This window comes from Lepus europaeus, chromosome 9, assembly GCF_033115175.1.
Source record: "Lepus europaeus isolate LE1 chromosome 9, mLepTim1.pri, whole genome shotgun sequence".
Classification (NCBI taxonomy): domain Eukaryota; kingdom Metazoa; phylum Chordata; class Mammalia; order Lagomorpha; family Leporidae; genus Lepus; species Lepus europaeus.
In genome coordinates, this window is record NC_084835.1 from 59,453,824 (window position 1) to 59,474,748 (window position 20,925).

A 20,925-nucleotide genomic window follows, 5' to 3' on the forward strand; every position below is an offset into this window, starting at 1 on the left:
GGAGCAGCAGGGTCTCAAACCAGCACCCACATGGGATGCTGGCACTGCAGGCGGTGGCTTTACCCACTACGCCACAGCACCAGCCATGAAAATATTTTATCTTAACACGATAAAGCCCTTATTTATTTTAAATAATTTTTTTGAAGATTTATTTTATTTATTTGAAAGAGAGGTAGAGAGAGAGAGAGAGAGAGAGAGAGAGAGAGAGACAGAGGTCTTCCATCTGCTGGTTCACTCCCCAAATGGTTGAAATGGCCAGAGCTGAGAGTCGATCCAAAGGCAGGAGCCAGTAGATTCCTCCAGGTTTCCCATGTGGATGCAGTGGCCCAAGGACCTGGGCCATCCTCTGCTGTTCTCCCAGGTGCATTAGAAGGGAGCTGTATTGGAAGTGGAGCAGCTGGAACTCGAACCAGTGCCCATATGGGATGCTGGCTCTGCAGGCCAGGGCTTTAACCAGCTATGCCAAAACAGTGGCCCCTAAAGCCCTTATTTTACCAAATAAAGCCCTTGATTACTGAAAGACTCTAAACAAGCTTATTAGTATTTTGCTCCCTTTTTTTTTGTAGTTCAGATGATTATTTTTTAGAAGATTTTTTATTTATTTATGTGAGAGGGAGAGACAGAGAGAGAGGTCTTCCTTCCGTTGGTTCACTCCCCAGATGGCCACAGTGGCTGCAGCTGCACTGATCTGAAGCCAGGAGCCAGGAGCTTCTTCTGGGTTTCCCACGTGGCTGCAGGGGCCCAAGCACCTGGGCCATCTTCTACTGCTTTACGAGGCCATAACAGAGAGCTGGACTGCAAGAGGAGCAGCCGGGAATAGAACTGGCGCCCATATGGGATGCCGGCGCCGCAGGCAGAGGATGAACCTACTGTGCTATGGCACCGGCCCCTCAAATGATTATTAAAACAAGTGTGTATTTAGTGCTGAAAACTGAGTACTTAATGCTTCTGTGATACAATTTCTCCCCAGTGGAAATAGTATCTTGAATGACCTTTCTGTTCAATCAGGGTTCGATGTTTATTTTGAACATCTTCATAATTTCTTTTTCCATTTGCACCATGTGCAGTTTAGAATTGATATGTCATACATAGGAATGTATATAGAAAGCTTTATCTTGGAATTGGTACTTGTGAACCATATGTTGTTAATATTCTTTTTTTTTTAAAAGATTTATTTATTTATTTGAAATAACTATGTGGGGGGGGGCAATCCTTCCATCCGCTGGTTCACTCCCCAGTTGGCCACACAGCCAGAACTGTGCCGATCCAAAGCCAGGAGCCAGGAGCCAGGAGCTTAGAAGCAGAGCAACCGGGACTCAAACTGGTGCCCATGTGGGATGCTGGTGCTGCAGACGGCAGCTTTATCCACTATGCCATAGCGCCAGCCCCGAGTTAATATTCTAATTCTGGGTTGGACACCACTCATGAAACTTGCAATGTTGGATACTATGATGTTAAGATACTGGAGCAGATGTTGGGAACACACAGAGATTAGATGATGACACTCCACTCCATGATCCTGCTAGTAGCAAGCACAGAGATATAAGCACGATAGGAGAAAAATCTGTAATACACATTATCAAAATACAAATTCAAGGGATGGGCTTTTTTGGCCTCCCAGTTAAGATGCTGGTTAAGATACGCACATCTCAGGGGCCAGTGCTGTGGCCTGGGAAAGCAGTGGAGGATGGCCCAAGTCCTTGGGCCCCTGCACCCACATGAGAGACCAGGAAGAAGCTCCTGGCTCCTGGCTTTGGATCAGAGAAGCTCCGGCTGTTGTGGCCATTTGGGGAGTGAACCAACAGAAGGAAGACCTTTCTCTCTGTCTCTTCCTCTCACTATCTATAACTCTACCTCTCAAATAACTAAATAAATACATAAAAATCTTAAAAAAAAAAAGATACCCACATCTCATACTGTAACGCCTGTGTTCAAGTGCCAGGTCTGCTTCCAATTCCAGCTTCTGCTGATGTGCTCCCTGGAAGACAGCAGAGAATGACTCAGTTGCTTGGGTCTCTGCCAATCACGACGGCACCCTAGATTGAGTTCCTGGCTCCTGGCTTCAGCCTGGCGACACCCCAGCCCTTGCTGGCTTTGGGTTGTAAACTAACAGATGGAGACTTATTTGCTTGCTTGCTTCCTCTTTCTGCTTCTCAATGAAAAAGTAATTCATGTTTGTATATTCAAGCAATTGTTTAGTTCATTGTATATGTTGTCATCTTTCACTCATTGCTTAATAAGCTCATCTGTAGTTTGTTTTCCCTTTTTTCACTTTCCAACTGCTACTTCACAGTCAGATTTGGCATTATTTTTTCATAAAATTTTGTTTGATATTTGACTAAATCTTGGCAAAATTTTTATTTCAAGACATTCTATCAATAACTAGATGTAGAGTTAAGTCAGATTTTACTTACAATAAACACTTCACAGTTTTGCGCTGCCTATCTTTTTATTTTTTTAAGACTTAGTTATTTGAAAGATTTACAGAAAGAGAGGGAGAGACAGAACTTTTGTCTGCTGGTTAATTTCCCAGATGGTCACAGTGGCCAGGGTTGGGCCAGGCCAAAGCCAGGAGCCAGGAGCTTCTTCCAGGTCTCCCACTTGGGTAGCAGGGCCCAAGCAATTGGGTCATCTTCTGGTGCTTTTCCTAGCACTGCCAATCTTTTAAAAGATGTTTTATTTTAGTTGAGACAAAAATGAAATTTGCTGTGAACATAGATATGGGTTTAGTTCTGGCCTGGCCAGTTTACTAGCTGTATGATTTTGACCAAATTATTTCTCTCTTCTGAATGTCTATTTCCTCATCTTTAGATCATGCCATAAATAATACATATCTGAAGGGCATATTTTGAAAGAAAAGATGCTGTGCATAGAAAAATATCTTGAAATCTAAGCTATTACAGAAGTGTCAGGTAAAAGATTACAAAGTGTTTTTATGTTAATATTTTTTAATATACCCAACTATTTTAGAAACAAAAATTTAGAAATTGTGATATTTTTATTTACATGCTTTTTAAAAAAATATTTTATTTGTTTACTTGAAAGTTAGAGTTACAGAGAGGTAGAGGCAGAGGCAGAGAGAGAGAGAGAGAGAGGTCTTCTATCCGTGGTTCACTCTCCAGATGGCCACAATTGCCAGAGCTGTGTCAATCTGAAGCCAGGAGCTTCTTCTGGGTCTCCCATGTGGTTGCAGGGGCCCAAGGACTTAGGCTATTTTCCACTGCTTTCCCAGGCCATAGCAGAGAGCTGGATTGAAAGAGGAGCAGCCAGGACTCGAACCAGTGCCCATATGGGATGCTGGCACTGCAGGCGGCAGCTTTACCTGCTATGCCACACTGCTGGCCCCTATTTACATGCTTTTAAAGGTACTTTTCCCTGTTTCTCAGTAAAGAAGTTCTAATTCTGAATGAAGAAATGTCATGTACAGCCGGCGCTGTGGCTCACTAGGCTAATCCTCCGCCTAGCGGCGCCAGCACACCAAGTTCTAGTCCTGGTTGGGGCGCCGGATTCTGACCCAGTTGCCCCTCTTCCAGGCCAGCTCTCTGCTGTGGCCAGGGAGTGCAGTGGAGGATGGCCCAAGTGCTTGGGCCCTGCACCCCATGGGAGACCAGGAGAAACACCTGGCTTCTGGCTTCGGATCAGCGCGGTGCACCGGTCGCAGCGCGCCAGCTGCGGCGGCCATTGGAGGGTGAACCAACGGCAAAGGAAGACCTTTCTCTCTGTCTCTCTCTCTCACTGTCCACTCTGCCTGTCAAAAAATAGAAAAAAAAAAGAAAGAAATGTCATGTACATATTATTTTTCCTAGTCTGTCCTTGCATACCGTGAGCTCATTCTTCCCTCTCAGTTTGTGCCTACCTGTGTGCCTACCTGTGCCTACCTTATCTTTCACTGACTGACTGACTTGTCAACCTTCCTGTTTCCTGCCCTACACTGAATACTACGCATGTAGGTATTTTGTGGTGGTTTCTGTTTCTGTCTCTGGAGCTGCTTGTCAAATAAATGCTCACATTTGGTGTGCATGGGAGGGAGGAAGGGAGAATGGATGGGTGGATGGATGGATGATGGCTGGCTGGCTGGAATGGGGAAGGGTAACTGAGGATGGGAGGAGTGCCATGGATGTGATCCTGAAGGCCAGACATACAGGGCACATGGTCCTTTGGTTTGAATTGATCAGAAACGGATTTGTTTTCTGGTTCAGAAATTTTAAATAGGTGCTTTTTGTTCTTTGAGCAAGTCTTATTGCTAGTCTTACCAAAGATAAATAGTTGTCTTTTAAATATTATATATAAATGTTTCCTGATGTCTGAGTATAATTTTAAAGAAGTATGCCTTTTGACTAAAACATATTTCTGTGAGTATAGGTTTCTAAATATGCACTTAGCTATAGAACACTTCCAGAAGCTGACCTTTGAGCTCATGTACTTAGAAGGACTAACACTGTTTTCAGTCTCTTTCCAGAGGAAGACTGGCCTGCTGTTTTCAAGACAGCTTTGCTTGTCCTCCTGCCATCATGCCTGGGATAGCGGGAGTCAGAATTCAAAAGCTGTTGAGAGCTGTTTTCTCCTTGTTCTTTGGCTTCTACCTAAAGTGGAGGAAAAGGATGAGAACTACCAGAAATTCTCAATTCTGTATAGCTGTACCATGTCTTTTGGGCCTCTAATAGAGTTGGATTTCCTTTCTCTCAGTGACAACAGCTTTAACCATCCAGAAAGCATTTCTGAAGCAGGAGAAGCAGAAAGAGAAATTTGTGCCCAGGTCTAAATGATTTAGAGGAAGAGGATTAATGTAACTTTTCTAACAATCTAATCTTTGCCCCAACATTTGCAAGTGTATAAGTAACTCATAATAACCACCATCCTTATTTTCTTTACTACCTATCCTCATTTTTTTGGTCTCATTTTTACCGACTTCTAATTTGTTGCTTATTTAGGCAACCTCTAGTTGCCTTAAGTCCTGTTTTTTTTTTTTTTAAAGAAATGCAGAGTTGTAGACAGAGAGAGGGAGAGACAGAGAGATCTTCTATCTGTTCATTCCCCAAATGGCCACAATGGCTGGGGTGGGGCAAGGCTAAAGCCAGGAGCCAAGATCTTCACCCAGTTCTCTCACATGGGTGCAGGGACCCAAACAATTGGACCATCTTCCACTGCTTTTCTAGACCATTAGCAGGGAGCTGGATCAGAAGTAGAGCAGCCTAGACTCGAACCGATGCCCACAGGGGATGCTGGTGTGTCACATAGCAGACTTCCCACTCTGCCACAACACCGAACCCCTGAAGTCCTTTTTAGAATAAATAATTATTTGCACATGTGAGTGATTTGTTCAATATTATGTTATTCATGTAAACTTTCTTTTAAAAGACATGATAAGGGGCCAGTACTGTGGCATAGTAGGCTAAGCCTCCGCCTGTGGCGCCAGCATCCCATATGGGTGCCAGTTCAAGTCCCACTGCTCTACTTCCAATCCAGCTCTCTGCTATGGCCTGGAAAAGTAGTAGAAGATGGCCCAAGTCCTTGGGCCCCTGCACCCACATGGGAGACTTGGAAGAAGCTCCTGGTTCCTGGCTTTGGATTGGTGCAGCTCCAGTCATTGCAGCCATTTGGGGAGAGAACCAGCAGATGGAAGGCCTTTCTCTCCGTCTCTCTCTCCTTCTCTCTCTGTAATTCTGCCTCTCAAATTAAAAAAATGTCTCAAGATTGTAGACATTGTATGCATAACTATTAGCACTTACAGAATGAGGACAAATGTATGCTATATTTAGTGATAGTTCATAGCATCATCATTAAACTCAGTAAGAGTGAAAATAAATGAGTTTAATAAGGAAAGAGGAAGAATCAGAAAGAGGAAGGAAAAAAAATAAGTCCAAAGAAAAAAGCAAGGTATTAATAAAGAGCAAAACAGTTTCTAAGGATTGTATAAGGAAGTGAAATATCTGATATTTCTAAACAATAAAATGAAACTATGAGTTGCTTGTCTGAGAAGATCAACTAAAAAGACAAACTCCCAGCAAATCTAATCAACTAAAATTATTCATAAACAAAAAGTGTAAGAAAATGGATAGAGGGGTGGGTGTTTGGAATAGCAATTGGAATGCTTGCATCCCATATTAGATTGTGTGGGTTCGAGTTGTAGCTGCCTTCTCAATTCCAACTTCTGATGCCTGAGAGGCAGTGGGTAATAGTTCAGGTAGTTGGGTCCCTGCCACCCACACAGGAAACATAGATTGATTTCCTTGCTCTTGGCTTGTGCCTGGCTGTGCTGGTCCTATGAGTACTATTGGTTATGCATACAATGTCTGCAATATTGACAATTTCTTAAGCTCCAGCTGTTGCAAGCATTTGGGGGAGTGAATCCGCAGATGGGAAATCTGTTGGTTTTTCCTTCTGTCTCTCTGCCACATAAATAAATAAATATATCTAATATCTATCTATATTTATATTAGAAAAGGAAATAGAGCCACAAACATTTCAGAGTTTTTCAGACTGCAGCAGAATACTGTATGTGGATATTCGCTACCCCTCCCCCCGTTAAAACCTTAAGGGATAAGCAATGCAGAGGGGACAGAGAGAGACACTGACAGAAGGGGTTGTAGGAGATAAACAGAAGGGGTGACATGGAAGAAGAAAGATTGGGAGACAGAGAGGCAGGTGCAAACAGTCAGGTTGCCATACTGTTCTAACTGTCTAAATGTATAAAAGCATAGATAGCTGCTGCTTTTTCTAAATCAGCAAAATCCCAATAACTCCCCTGAGCCTACAAACAGAAGATGGCAGAGAAGACCGCAGTATAACACAACGCCTAGCATACAGCAATGTTCAGTAACAACTGCCTATAGAATTGGTAAAGTTTGTTTTGAAAAACAGTATTCTGATGTTGATAGGCTAGCAGTGAAACTCTCATCATATACTTTTGTTGAGATTGCTTTCGGGAAAACAATTTGATAGTTTTTTTTTAAACTTTTATTTAATGAATATAAATTTCCAAAGTACAGCTTATGGATTACAATGGCTCCCCCTGCCCCAACTTCCCTCCCACCCGCAACCCTCCCCTTTCCCACTCCCTCTCCCCTTCCGTTCACATCAAGATTCATTTTCAATTCTCTTTATATACAGAAGATCAGTTTAGTATATATTAAGTAAAGATTTCAACAATTTGCCCTCACATAGCAATACCAAGTGAAAAATACTGTTGGAGTACTAGTTATAGCATTAAATCACAATGTACAGCACATTAAGGACAGAGATCCCACATGATATATATATATATTTTTTGACAGGCAGAGTGGACAGTGAGAGAGAGAGAGACAGAGAGAAAGGTCTTCCTTTTGCCGTTGGTTCACCCTCCAATGGCCGCCGTGGCTGGCGCGCTGCGACCGGCGCACCGCATTGATCCGAAGCCAGAAGCCAGGTGCTTCTCCTGGTCTCCCATGGGGGTGCAGGGCCCAAGCACTTGGGCCATCCTCCACTGCACTCCCTGGCCACAGCAGAGAGCTGGCCTGGAAGAGGGGTAACCGGAACAGAACCGGCGCCCCGACCAGGACTAGAACCCGGTGTGCCAGTGCCGCAAGGCAGAGGATTAGCCTAGTGAGCCACGGCGCCAGCCAATATTTTTTTAAGGATTAATTTTCTATGCAATTTCCAATTTAACACCAAGGGTTTTTTTTTTTTCATTTTCAATTATCTTTATATACAGAAGATCGATTCAGTATATATTTAGTAAAGATTTCATCAGTTTGCACCCACACAGAAACACAAGGTGTAAAAATACTGTTTCAGTACTAGTTATAGCATTACTTCACACTGGACAACACATTAAGGACAGATCCCACATGAGACGTAAGTACACAGTGACTCTTGATGTTGATTTAACAATTTGACACTCTTGTTTATGGCGTCAGTAATCTCCCTAGGCTCTAGTCATGAGTTGCTGAGGCTATGGAAGCCTTTAGCGTTCGCCGACTTCGATCTTATTCCGACAGGGTCATAGTCAAAGTGGAAGTTCTCTCCTCCCTTCAGAGAAAGGTACCTCCTTCTTTGATGGCCCCGTTCTTTCCACTGGGATCTCACTCGCAGAGATCTTTCATTTAGGTCTTCTTCTTCTTCTTCTTTTTTTTTTTTTTTCCAGAGTGTCTTGGCTTTCCATGCCTAAAATACTCTCATGGGCTCTTGAGCCAGATCCGAATGCCTTAAGGGCTGATTCTGAGGCCAGAGTGTTATTTAGGACATCTGCCATACTATGAGTCTGCTGTGTCTCCCACTTCCCATGTTGGATTGTTCTCTCCCTTTTTGGTTCTATCAGTTAGTATTAGCAGACACTAGTCTTGTTACAACCCAGCCATCCCACTCCTTGGAAGTTACCCAAAGGAAATTAAATTGGCAAACAAAAAAGCCATCTGCACATTAATGTTTATTGCAGCTCAATTCACAATAGCTAAGACCTGGAACCAACCCAAATGCCCATCAACAGTAGACTGGATAAAGAAATTATGGGACATGTACTCTATAGAATACTATGCAGCAGTAAAAAACAATGAAATCCAGTCATTTGCAACAAGATGCAGGAATCTGGAAAACATCATGCTGAGTGAATTAAGCCAGTCCCAAAGAGACAAATATCATTTGTTTTCCCTGGTCATCGACAACTAACTGAGCACCAAAGGGGAAACCTGTTGAAGTGAAATGGGCACTATGAGAAACAGTGCCTTGATCAGCTCTTGTCCTGACTGTTGATGTACAATGTAAATCTTTATCCATTTTAGTATTTTTTTTGTTCTAGTACTAGTGGTTGAACTCTGTAATTAACACACAATTATTCTTAGGTGTTTAAATTTTAACTGAAAAGTGATCCCTGTTAAATATAAGAGTGGGAAAAAGAGAGGGAGGAGATGTACAATTTGGGGCATGCTCAATCGGACTTGCCCCAAATGATGGAGTTAGAAATGTGCCAGGGGATTCCAATACAATCCCATCAAGGTGGCATGTACCAATGCCATCTCACTAGTCCAAGTGATCATCTTCAGTTCACAATTGATCACACTGATAGGTCTAAGAGTCAATTTGATAGTTAGAAAAATTCATCAAGATTTTTGGTGACTTGAGTAAATAAACTACACAGGGATAAGGAATAAATAAATGGGCATCTACTTAAAATATTAATTTAGATATACATGTTTGAAATCAATTATGTGTTAATTTAGAAATCCTACTTTTTCCTTTTTTTTTAGCATGGTTTTTAATAGATTGTTCACATGTATTTTTTTTAAGATTTATTTATTTATTTGAAATTCAGAGTTACAGAGAGAGAGGAGTGGCAGAGAGAGAGAGAGAGAGAGAGAGGTCTTCCATCCACTGGTTCACTCCCCAGTTGGCCACAATGGCCAGAGCTGCGCCAATCTGAAGCCAGGAGCCAGGAGCTTCTTCTGGGTCTCCCACGTGGGTGCAGGGGCCCAAGGACTTGAGCTATTCTCTACTGCTTTCCCAGGCCATAGCAGAGAGCTGGATCGGAAGTGGAGCAGCCTGGACTTGAACCGGTGGCTATATGGGATGCCAGCACTGCAGGCAGCAGCTTTACCCACTACGCCACAGCGCCGGCCCTCACATGTATTTAGACATCAGTGTTGTGTCATCATCATTAGCCATCTAATCTCTTTTAGCCATCTAATGGTTTTCTGTCTTACACCCACAATGTTAGCTACACAGCGCTTTCTAAATCTTAGTATGATGCCAGCATGTGAAAATTATCCAAAATGGTAGTTGCTTATGTTTAATTACTTAGTTACTATATTACCTATTTTTGTGCTCTTTGTAACTTCACCTTTCGGTAAAATATCTTGAAAAAATCTGGATGTTTTATTTTGAAAATATTCAAACATATAGCAAAGTCCCAAGAATGGTACAGTGAACACTGTGTCCCCACCAACTGCATTTTAGAGTTGTTTACTTTGCATTTGTTTCCTTGGTTGCTTTATCATATATCTGTCCACTCCATCTTACTATTGATGCATTCTGTGATAAGTTGTGGACATTCCTCAGTACTTCAGCACACATTTGGTTAACATTTGAGACACTTAGGATTCTTAAGTATAACATTTTATGAGTTTTGGAAATGCCTAGAGCTGTGTCATCCAGCCCTGTCACAGTACAGAATATTTCTGCCCGTCCCAGAAGTTCTCTCATCCCCTTTCCTAGTCCAATCCAACCCCTACCACTGATTATTTTACACCCTTACAGTAAGATGAGTGGGCAAGCATTACTTATGACTGATGACCCTAGAGAGATGTTGTGACGAAAAGCAGGGTATCTAAATGGCCATTCCACATCAGAGGGCAGGGGCTGGGGGAGGACAGGGGAGGAGAAACCGATGATTAATTACTGTGGAACTCCAACAGCACCCAGAATGTGTGCTCTAATGCTGTGGGGGGATATGGGATAACTTTGTGGTATTTCAGTTGAGAATGCACAGTCATGAGGAAGTTCAAGTAGTAACCCAGTATCACGTCAGGAAGGAGTAAGAAATGACCGTGTCAGGCGAGACTCGGACCAGTAAAACAGTAGAAATGTTGTGGACTAAAGAGACGGTAATTAAAGGCAGCTTGCTCTTAGCCTGGGTGCTAGACTGGAGGTGAAAAGTTACTATAGAAGAAGACATTGTTAGATGATTTAATAAGGAATATGCACAGTAACTAGTGTTGTATCAGTGTAATTCATGAAGTTGACAGCCATATATGGCAACTTAAGAGAATGTCCTTAAGTCTTATTTCTTAAGAAATACTGAAGTATATATGGGTATAGGGCCATGATGTATATAATATACTCTCATATACTACTGAAAAAATAATGTATACAAACACATACGTTTATTGAACACAGATTGTAAAGCAAGGGAGTAAAATATTAATCATAGACAAATCTGGGTAAAGGGTGTGTAGTGTTCAGTGTTTGAATTTTCTTGTGAGTTTAAAATTGTCAAAATTTTTATAGTATATATAAGTATATACAATTTCTTTGCTCTATAATTGAGCTAAAAGCTATGAGAAGGAGAGTAGTATAATCATGCCTGATTCTCAGATTATGATCTTAAAATGTTTTCTACTAAAGGAGAATGAAGGCTTCTTAGAAAAAGATGGTTCTAGGTCTGGAGCAGGGAATATGTACAATGAGCTTGCAGCATCTTTTCATTACAAATTTCATGAAAGGTAACAAAGATAAGATCTTGCGGGAGGGGCCTTAGGAGATGACTTGGAGCACTTTTCCACTGCCCCAAGGTGGGACAATGTGAGCTTTAATAAGGACATTGCAAAGTTCTGGCACCAATCAAATATGTTTAAATCTATGAGTTTATAATGATGATTTTAAAAATTCATTTGTTATCAGGATGAGAGAATCAGTTTACTTGAAAATTTAGGCAAGTAACTGGAAAATTTTTTTCTTGGCTTTCCTGTATGAACTCTATTACTGGGTGACCTTGTTGAAGGTAGGGAAAGTGTGACTGGGAGTAAGCTCCTGGCTCCTGGCTTTGGTTTGGCTCAGCTCCAGCCATTGTGACCATTGAGGGAGTGAACCAGCGGATGGAAGACCTCTCTCTCTCTCTGCTTTTGCATCCCTTTAACTCTGCCTTTCAAATGAATAAATTAAAAAACAAATCTTTTAAAACACAGTGCTTTAAAGATTTATAAAAAATTAAAATATGGCATTTTGCAAACCCCTGCTAGTCTATCTAAGCATTGAACACCGACAGTTACTAATATTAAATAAAAGAATGCATCACATGCCCCATGATGAAAGAATATACTCTACTCCTACTGTGGCTTTGTCGAAGAGATCAAACCTTATTGTCTTCATCCGCAGGATCCAGCGGCCAATGTACAGGAATTGTCAAGGTCAGAGGAGCATGTAAAGTGCACCAAGAGAGTGTGGTCAGCCAAATCCAGAGTGAGAAAACCAGTGTTGGTTCTTCAAGAGATAAACTATATGGAAAAGACAAAGGAAACTCTTCCGAAAAAAATAAAAGTGGCTGAACAGGAGTATCAAACTTTTAAAAAATAGGCAAGACTAAAAAAGTCAGCATGTATTTAATAAGTGAGAGTTTTACACAAGACTCCATTAAGGTAAATGGCACATGTAGGATTCAGGATATTATACATTTGTTTTTTAAAATGCATCTGTTAACGAGAGCCAGCTCCATCCATGCTCTGGCTCAGTGCCCATGATGACTAGAGCGAGGAACTCCATGTAGGTCTCCCATGTGAGTGGCAGAAACTCAGTTGTTGCAGCCGTTGTCCGCTGCCTCCTAGGGTCTGCACTGATAGGTAGCTGGAGTCAGGAGCTGGAGCTGGACATAAAACCCGGGCACTTGGATATGGTGATATGGTACTTGGACATCATAGCCACTAGACCAGGCATCCACCCCTTGTTGTTGTTTTTAGAACTGACAGATTCTTCACCAAATGACCACAACAGCCAAGATCGCTCTAGACAAGCCAGGAGCCCAGAGCCCCATCCAGGTCTCCCACATGGGCCATCTCCAGTGCTTTCCCAGCCCCATTAGCAAGGAGCTGCATCAGAAGCAGAACAACCAGGATTCGAACTGACATTTGTCATATGGGACGCTAGCATCGCAGGGGGCAGCTTAGCTGAGAGTATGAGTAACTAAGACTGTGAATTTCAGAACTTAAGAAATTTGGGATAAATAAAAGGATGGCATCTGTGTAGCAGCCCATCTATGATTTATCCCACTGGGCCCAGTGCTTCATGCCAGTGACACTCAGAGCAGTTGTATTCCCAGTGTATTCCCAGTGCTCAAAATAAGCAGCTTATGCTAGAATGTAAATCAGTGGATTGCTTCCTTCATCAAAAAGGAGAAAATGCTTTTGAAAAAAAAGCTGAAGTAAACAGTGTGCTTAGTGATAACCGTGGTTTCCGTTTTATTGCAGACTTCTTATTTCATTCCAGATCAGTAACAAAATTTATAGACTGGCCTCACTTCATGGACCATGCTTTGAGTAACAGTTTTGTGTCATACATGTCAGACTTACAGTATTGTTACAGGAATCCATATCCTGGTTAATACAGCTTATTTGTGTATGAATATGTGGTACTTGTACATTTGCATAATCCTTACGTCATTTTTTCCCCCTACCTTCTGCCCTTTTCTCTTTTCTCATGGTCTTCTTCCATTATCTTTCTATACAGGAATTCTAATAAATTTGTTTCAAATAATTGCTCCTAGCTACTATGCTGTAAACTGTTTCATCCCCTGTTTTATTGGACCAAAGTCGTGGTGTGTGTGGAGCACAGTAGTAGTGTGTTCAGGTAGCAGAGCTGCGGTAGGCATGCACGTGTTTGAGTTAGCTTGTTTTCCTCACCATAGCTGTAAGAGTCGTGACTTGGTTGTACCGCATGCTTCGGTGATTTAACTCTCTCCATAACTGATGCCTGGAGCAGTGTAAGGCGTTTCATGCTCGTCTCCTGTGGTAGAGCTTGTGACTTACTGTGTTGGGCCTATTATTTAGAATTAGTCAGACAGAGAAACTTAGCTCTTTTCTCATCTCACAGTAGAGCCTGTTTTCCCCCAGGGAAAAAATGCCTTTGAATGAAAATTCTAAAATTGTAAATGTCTATTTTAATACTCAGCAATGAATGAATCTGTGAATATATGTAAATATGTTTAATAAATTTTATTGGTCATGTTATGTCATTGTAGAACTTTTTTACATTGCTTAAATTTAATGTTTTAAGCTTAATAACCTTTGCACTTTTAAAATAAAAACTGAGTACTAGGATCAAAAAGATATTTGATGTCAAAATAAGGAAAAGAAATTAGGAATATTCCAATTGATCTCTGAAATGTTTATGGAAAATTAATTAACATGTATTTTTCCTTGTATCAAGATGCAAAGCATATAATTTGCAAAATTTTATACTTGCAATAAGACTTGGTATACTATTTTATAATAAAATAATTAGCAATATACTTAGAAGAAGTCCGGTTTCTCCTGTAACATGAGGTAGATGAAATATTCAGGACTATTTCAGATCTGGAACCTGCTGCAGAACTTGTTCAGCATTTTTGAACGGAAAATGAAGTTAATGTAAAATTCATCATAAGTATATGAGATAAAATTTAAGAAACTTTCCACAATCCTTTCTTTTTTTTATTTTTTATTTTTTTAAATTTTTGACAGGCAGAGTGGACAGTGAGAGAGAGAGACAGAGAGAAAGGTCTTCCTTTGCCGTTGGTTCACCCTCCAATGGCCGCCATGGCCGGGGTGCTGCAACCGGCGCACCGTGCTGATCCGAAGGCAGGAGCCAGGTGCTTCTCCTGGTCTCCCATGGGGTGCAGGGCCCAAGCACTTGGGCCATCCTCCACTGCACTCCCTGGCCACAGCAGAGAGCTGGCCTGGAAGAGGGGCAACCGGGACAGAATCCAGTGCCCCGACCAGGACTAGAACCCGGTGTGCCGGCGCCGCTAGGCGGAGGATTAGCCTATTGAGCTGCGGCGCCAGCCCACAAACCTTTCTTGAATTCTGCTTTTATTCTGATAGAGAAAAGTGAAGAGAAGAGATAAGGGGTGACGTGACTGAAATTCACTAGCAAATTGGCTGTCCCAGATCATGGGAGAGAATATTGAAGTTTTTGAGTGCAAAGGTACATATTAAGCTTCGGGATATTGGAATTTTTACATTAATTTATATTTTAATTCTTACTGTACTTGGCATGCGCAATAAAGCAGCACGTGTAAAAGCTACACAGTGCGAGGACTTTATCATAAAGGTTGCTGTAGTTTTCTTTAGAGTTTAGTGAGGGATTTGTGGCCCTTTTTGTTGGATAAGTGGGCCAGAAAGGCAGGGTAGATTTTGAAGCACTGGTTTTGTTGAAGCTAAGTTTTAATTAAAACTGGGAACATGAAAAGCTAACTTATAAAAGCAATACTTTTAATGCAAAAAAATGTAATGCAAACTTGTTTCTACTTTTGCCTCAAAAGGAAATTTGTTGGGATAGTGTGGCAAATCGTAAAAGTCAAAAACCAGATTATTGAGCCTTGAAGTTGTAGAAAATAAGAGAGGTAAGTTTCCCGAGCCTTTCCTTCTGCTGGTCCACTCAGGAGCCGGGGGGTGGGGGGTGGGGTGGGGTGGGGGGGTGGGGGGGGTGGGGTGGAGCGGGGCAGGGCTGTCACTGTTTGGCCAAACAAAACAGGCTCCCCCAGAGACAAGCAAGCAGGCGAGAATCTGGTGAGCTTTAGCCGCGCCAGCTTTGCCATCTTACCCAGGTCTCGCTCTTGAGTGGTACCTCAGAAAGCTGGAGCCTGCTGCCTGGGTCCGCACATCTCCTCTGTCAGGTAACTCGGAGCTAATGGGGACAGCTTCAAGTTACTGCCTTCTCATTGGACATTTCTAATCAAGGAAGTTGCTGAGGGCTTCTGACATCGAAGATAATCTAAAACCCTGAAATGCTAGGGAAAAACGTGGAATGGGCTGTATACCTAAAAAGGTTACAGGTTCTGAAAGAAAAACAAAAGTGGTTAGTTTAATCAGTGACTCTTTTTAAACTATTCAAATATCATGAACAAGATACTAAATTGTACCTAAGGATTTGTATTTCTTTAAATCTTGTTCTAAATCATATCTGTTTAATAAATGACTCGTTGATATTTGTGCATGTTATTTAATAAAGAGTTACATTTTTATAGAAAAAATAAGAGTGATATGTGTGTTATTATTTTTTTTTTTACTTAATTTCTCTCCGTATGACTAAGCCAAGCACCAGTGTTTAGTTGGGCAGCTAGCAAAACTGCAGAAGCATTCATCCAGAGAGAACAAACAGCCTTTCAAGTTCAAATCTTGATTAATGACGTCTCCGCTAAGATTTGAATGAAGTATTAGATATGCCGCAAACTTCATGACTGCAGAAATATCAGACAAAGACAACCTAATGGGACTTAGAATTGTAGTTATCTAGATACTGATTGCAGAGACAAATGTGTGATTTTCTTTCCCAAAAAGTTAGGAATACTTGTATATCCTATCTCTAATATGCTAACACATAAAGACTCAAGATTTTAAATAGAAGAAATTAACTCTAAAATACATGAGTCAGTCTTTATATATATATTTTTTGACAGGCAGAGTGGACACTGAGAGAGAGAGAGACAGAGAGAAAGGTCTTCCTTTTCTATTGGTTCACCCTCCAATGGCCGCTGCGGCCGGCGCATCTCACTGATCTGAAGCCAGGAGCCAGGTGCTTCTCCTGGTCTCCCATGCAAGTGCAGGGGCCCAAGCACTTGGGCCATCCTCCTCTGTACTCTCGGCCCACAGCAGAGAGCTGGCCTGGAAGAGGGGCAACTGGGACAGACTCCGGCGCCCCAACAGGGACTAGAACCTGATGTGCTGGCGCCGCAAGGCAGAGGATTAGCCTAGTGAGCCGTGGTGCCGGCTAGGCTAGTCTTTATATTTAAAGAAGGGCATTTTCATCACTTTTTTAAAAGATCATTTTCAAACATTCAGCTTAAAAATATAATTACAAGAGACATTAATATCTTGGGAAAGCTGAAGTTTAATGGTTAAAATATATGGAAACTCATCATTTTCTTAGTGGCTTCTTGGAGGACCTTTTTGTAACCTGAAAGGGAATTTTATTTAACAGTGAAAAGCAGCTGGAGTTTCCTGCTTATATCTTTGCTTTGTCTGTCTGTCTGTCTGTCTGTCTGTCTCTCTCTCTCTCTCTCTCTATATATATATATAATGCTTATGTCTTCTAATTTTCTTTTAAAATTTATTTATTTATTTGGAAGTCAGAGTCAGAGAGAGGGAGAGAGATCCATCTTCCATCTGCTCATTCACTCCCCAAATGGCCACAACGGCCAGGAGCCAGGAGCTTCTTCCAGATGTCCCACCTGGGTGCAGGGGCCTAAGGGCTTGTGCCATTTTCCACTGCTTTCCCAGGTGCATTTGCAGGGAGCTGGATCAGAAGTGGAGCAGCTGAGACTTGAACCAGCATCCATATGGATTGCCAGCATGGCAGGCTGGGCTTTACCTGCTGTGCCACAGCACCGGCCCCCTTTAATTTTCTACTCAGAAATTTTTATGTGGGCCCATTACTCTCAAATAGCATCCTAGCATCTGTTTTCAAAAATGACTTTTCATTTGGCAAAGGATTATTATTATACAACACAGGTGAGAGTTATCAAAATTTGCTACAGTGAATACATTGAGGGACATTCTAGGGGAAAGCAATATTTTAAAATTCTATTTCCCTTCCAATTTGGTAAAATTTTCTTTATGTTCCTAAATGTCATCAATGAGAACATAAACTAGATAGAACAGTCATTAAATGCAAGAAAAATATTCCTGACATGCGCAACAGTGGATTGCCACTTGGAATCTATAGAATCCCTACAAATAAATACTCAAATGGTAAATGCTCCTGTAGAAAAAAAATATTCAAATGATAAGAACATGAGAACAACACAAAATGACAGGTAACATTTTTTTCTGTCATGAGCTTGTTTGCAATATTTTCCTTTCCTCATTTATATTTTCATCTAGCTTCTGGAGTTGAAGGCTCAATTGATTGGTCTCGCAGTTTGGATATAAGTTTGAGCAACCCCCAAAGGCCCATGGGGCAGAGGCTTGGTGCACAGAGCCTCATGCTGATGGCTAACAGACTGATGTTGATGGATAATGAACTGATGGGAGACATTTAACCGGTGGTGGTATCTGAAGGTGGGGCCTTCGGGAAATGATTGGATTGGATTAGATTGCTGGGGCAAAGTGCTCCTGGTGGCTTTATAAAGACAGACACAGGGCCGGAGCTGTGGCATAGCGGGTGAAGCCGTCGCCTGCAGACCCGGCATCCCACATGGGTGCCAGTTTGAATCCCGGCTGCTCCACTTCCAGTCAAGCTCTCTGCTGTGGCCTAGGAAAGCAGTGGAAGATGGCCCAAGTGCTTGGGCCCCTGTGTGGGAGATCTGGAGGAGGCTCCTGGCTCCTGGTTTTGGATCAGCACAGCTCTGGCCGGTATGGCCAATTAGGGAGTGAACCAGCGGATGGAACACCTTTCTCTCTGTTTCTCCTTCTCTCTATGTGCAACTCTGACTTTCAAATAAATAAATCATTCATTCATCCATTAAAAATTCATTTATTATCTTAAAAAGATTCATTTATTCACTTAAAAAAAAAGGACAGATGCAGTGATGTGGGGGATGAGCAGCCTCCCTGGCTCTGCTTCCTGTTTACCTTGTGATCTCTTTGTGCCTGCGCCTTTCACCATCCGCCCGTCTCATCAAATGTCAGACCAATAGCGCTGCCCCTTCCTACACTGGGAACCTTCAAACCCGAGAGCCAAAATAAACCTTCCCTAATAGGTAGCGTCTCTCAAGTATTTTAGCTGTACTAATGGAACACTGGCTGATATAGAGGTGACAGCTAAAATTGGTGGGAAGGATTACATTTTAACAATGATTTCAAATTGAAGATAACAGGGAGGGTGGAGGTGTAACTTTCTGCATGAGAGTAAAAACTTGATACCTCATTCATGGTAGTGTCCCCAGCACCTAGGAACAGAATACACACACATACACACACACAAACATGCACACACAAACAGGCAGGCTCAGGCACACATGAACACACTGGCACACACAGATACACACATGGACACATACGTATACACTCACATGCACACATGTGCAAAGTATGCACATGCACGCAGGCTGGCTCAGGCACAGGCACACATGCACACGGCCACATGAACACACACATGCACACACATATATACACACATGCACACACATATGTATATACTCACATGCACGCAGGCTGGCTCAGGCACAGGCACACATGCACACAGCCACATGAACACACACACACACACAGGTGCTAATCCATGAGCTGTTGCTGAGATACTCTTCTGAGGCTGCTTGACTAGCAGTCAGGGTCAGGGCGGCTGAGAAAACTCACAGATTGGACTTTTATTCTTCATGAGATGTTGAGAAATAATTGAGAAGCCTGTTGAAATTATCGGATTTAATAAGTTTTCAAGCTGGTGCCGCGGCTGAATAGGCTAATCCCCCGCCTGCAGCGCTGGCACCCCGGGTTCTAATCCCGGTTGGGGCACTGGATTCTGTCCCGGTTGCTCCTCTTCCAGGCCAGCTCTCTGCTGTGGCCTGGGAAGGCAGTGGAGGATGGTTCAGGTCCTTGGGCCCTGCACCCCATGGGAGACAGGAAAAGCACCTGGCTCCTGGCTTCGGATTGGTGCAGCATGCCGGCCATAGTGGCCACTTGGGGGGTGAACCAACAGAAAAAGGAAGACCTTTCTCTCTCTGTCTCTCTCTCTCTCACTGTCTAACTCTGCCTGTCAAAAAAATAAGTTTTCAATCTTTAAAATTTTTTAAAAAAGATTTATTTATTTTGAAAGAGTTACAGAGAGAGAGGGAGAAACAGAGAGACAGGGATTTCTTCCATCCACTGGTTCACTCTCCAGATGGCTGCAATGGCCAGTGCTGGGTCAGGCTGAAGCCAGGAGCCAGGAACTTATTCCGGGTCTCCCATACTGGTGCGGGGATCCAAGCACTTGGGCCATCCTCTGCTGCTTCTCCAGGTGCATTAGCAGGAAGCTGGATTGGAAGTGGAGCAGCTGGGAGTCGAACTGGCACCTATGTGGGATGCTGGCAGGTGGCAGTTTAACCCGCTATGCCGCGGCGTGGACCCCTAAGTTTTCACTCTTATACGGGTAATTTTCCTTTGTACTCAGCTGAGGGCTGGCTGGTAGAGAAGTCGGTTTAGTTCATCGGCAAGGGAGATGCTCTCCCTGCACGTGTGAGTTGCTGTGTGAAAGATCCAGCAGGCCACCGGCTTCCCCTGGAGTTTCTCCGGGAGACGGGAAGCGGCCATCCCCAGGATTCAGCACTAATGACCGAGTACTGAGTCTGGACCTGCCCTGCGGTTTTCTGCCTCTTGGCCTTTGTGCCAGGGAGTGTCCTTCACTTCTCTCCAAACACTACTAACTACTCTGACTTCTATCCCCTAACACGTCCATCTGTGGATGCCCTTGGGTTGATTTCCAACAGAAAACACGTGATAACTTTACCCATGGCTCTGTTGCTAACAACCAAGAAATTCTGCTGCATGAGTTGGTCAAGGTTCGGGACCACACCCTGACTCAGCCGGTTCCAGATTTCAGCGTTTGTCACCTGCAACATGTAGCAGACTCAACGCCTATCACGGTGACTTTATTTGGAAACAGCCTTTGCAGATTTACTGAAGTTAAGATGAGGTCTTCCTGGACTGTGGCGGTCCCTAAATGAAATGGTGATGTCCATCGAAGGAGAGGAAGATTTGGAGACACAGACACACAGGAAAGAAGGCTATGTTTCCAAAAAATGGGCAGGTGGGTAACAGGTTACCCTCACAGGACCCCGAGCATCTTCATCACTAGCGTTCCTTCGTGGCCTCCTCCTCACCACATATAAGCCTGTATTGAGCTCACTGGGAGCGTGCGCTGCTGAGGCTGGGGGGAAGCATTTGGGAAGCAGTAGATGTGTGGGTGATGCACCAGGGGCCAAGCCAGCAGAGAGCTGAGCTCCTCTGGGGAACCCGTCAGCTGCTTTTGGAAGGGGAGTCGCTCGGGGGCCTCTCCTCTGCCATCACTAGGGGGCAGTAGAAGCTGGTTTGATACCCACCATCAAAACCACTGCCAAGGCTTCACATCTATACCCCTTATTTGTCCCAGGAAGCTTCCCAAGCCCCTTTGCTTGCTTTGGCACTTTCTCCCCCATGCCTAGGATGTCCTGAGTCTTGGGGCCCCCTTTTCGGATGCACTCAGTTTAGGGGCCCTTTTACAACATTGCCGAATCACGTTATCAGCCAACAGTGATTTTTCTTTTTAGTGTTGTCAAACAAGTGATCCTTAAGCTTCCTGATGGCGTTCCCT

The 20,925-nt window shown here is 43.0% G+C and overlaps 1 long non-coding RNA gene across 4 annotated transcripts in view; it reads left to right on the forward strand.

The window, feature by feature from the left end:
• LOC133767141 (uncharacterized) overlaps positions 1-15,631 on the forward strand; it is a 74,606-nt gene extending 58,975 nt beyond the window's left edge. For 2 of the 4 annotated variants that reach the window (XR_009866814.1, XR_009866816.1), the window contains exons 4-5: positions 14,541-15,061; positions 15,266-15,631. This is a non-coding gene — a long non-coding RNA (uncharacterized LOC133767141). Of the gene's footprint in view, positions 1-11,844; positions 12,105-14,540; positions 15,062-15,265 lie in introns of all 4 variants that reach the window. The other 2 variants (XR_009866815.1, XR_009866813.1) reach the window with 2 other exon arrangements.
• The last annotated feature ends 5,294 nt before the right edge of the window (positions 15,632-20,925 follow it).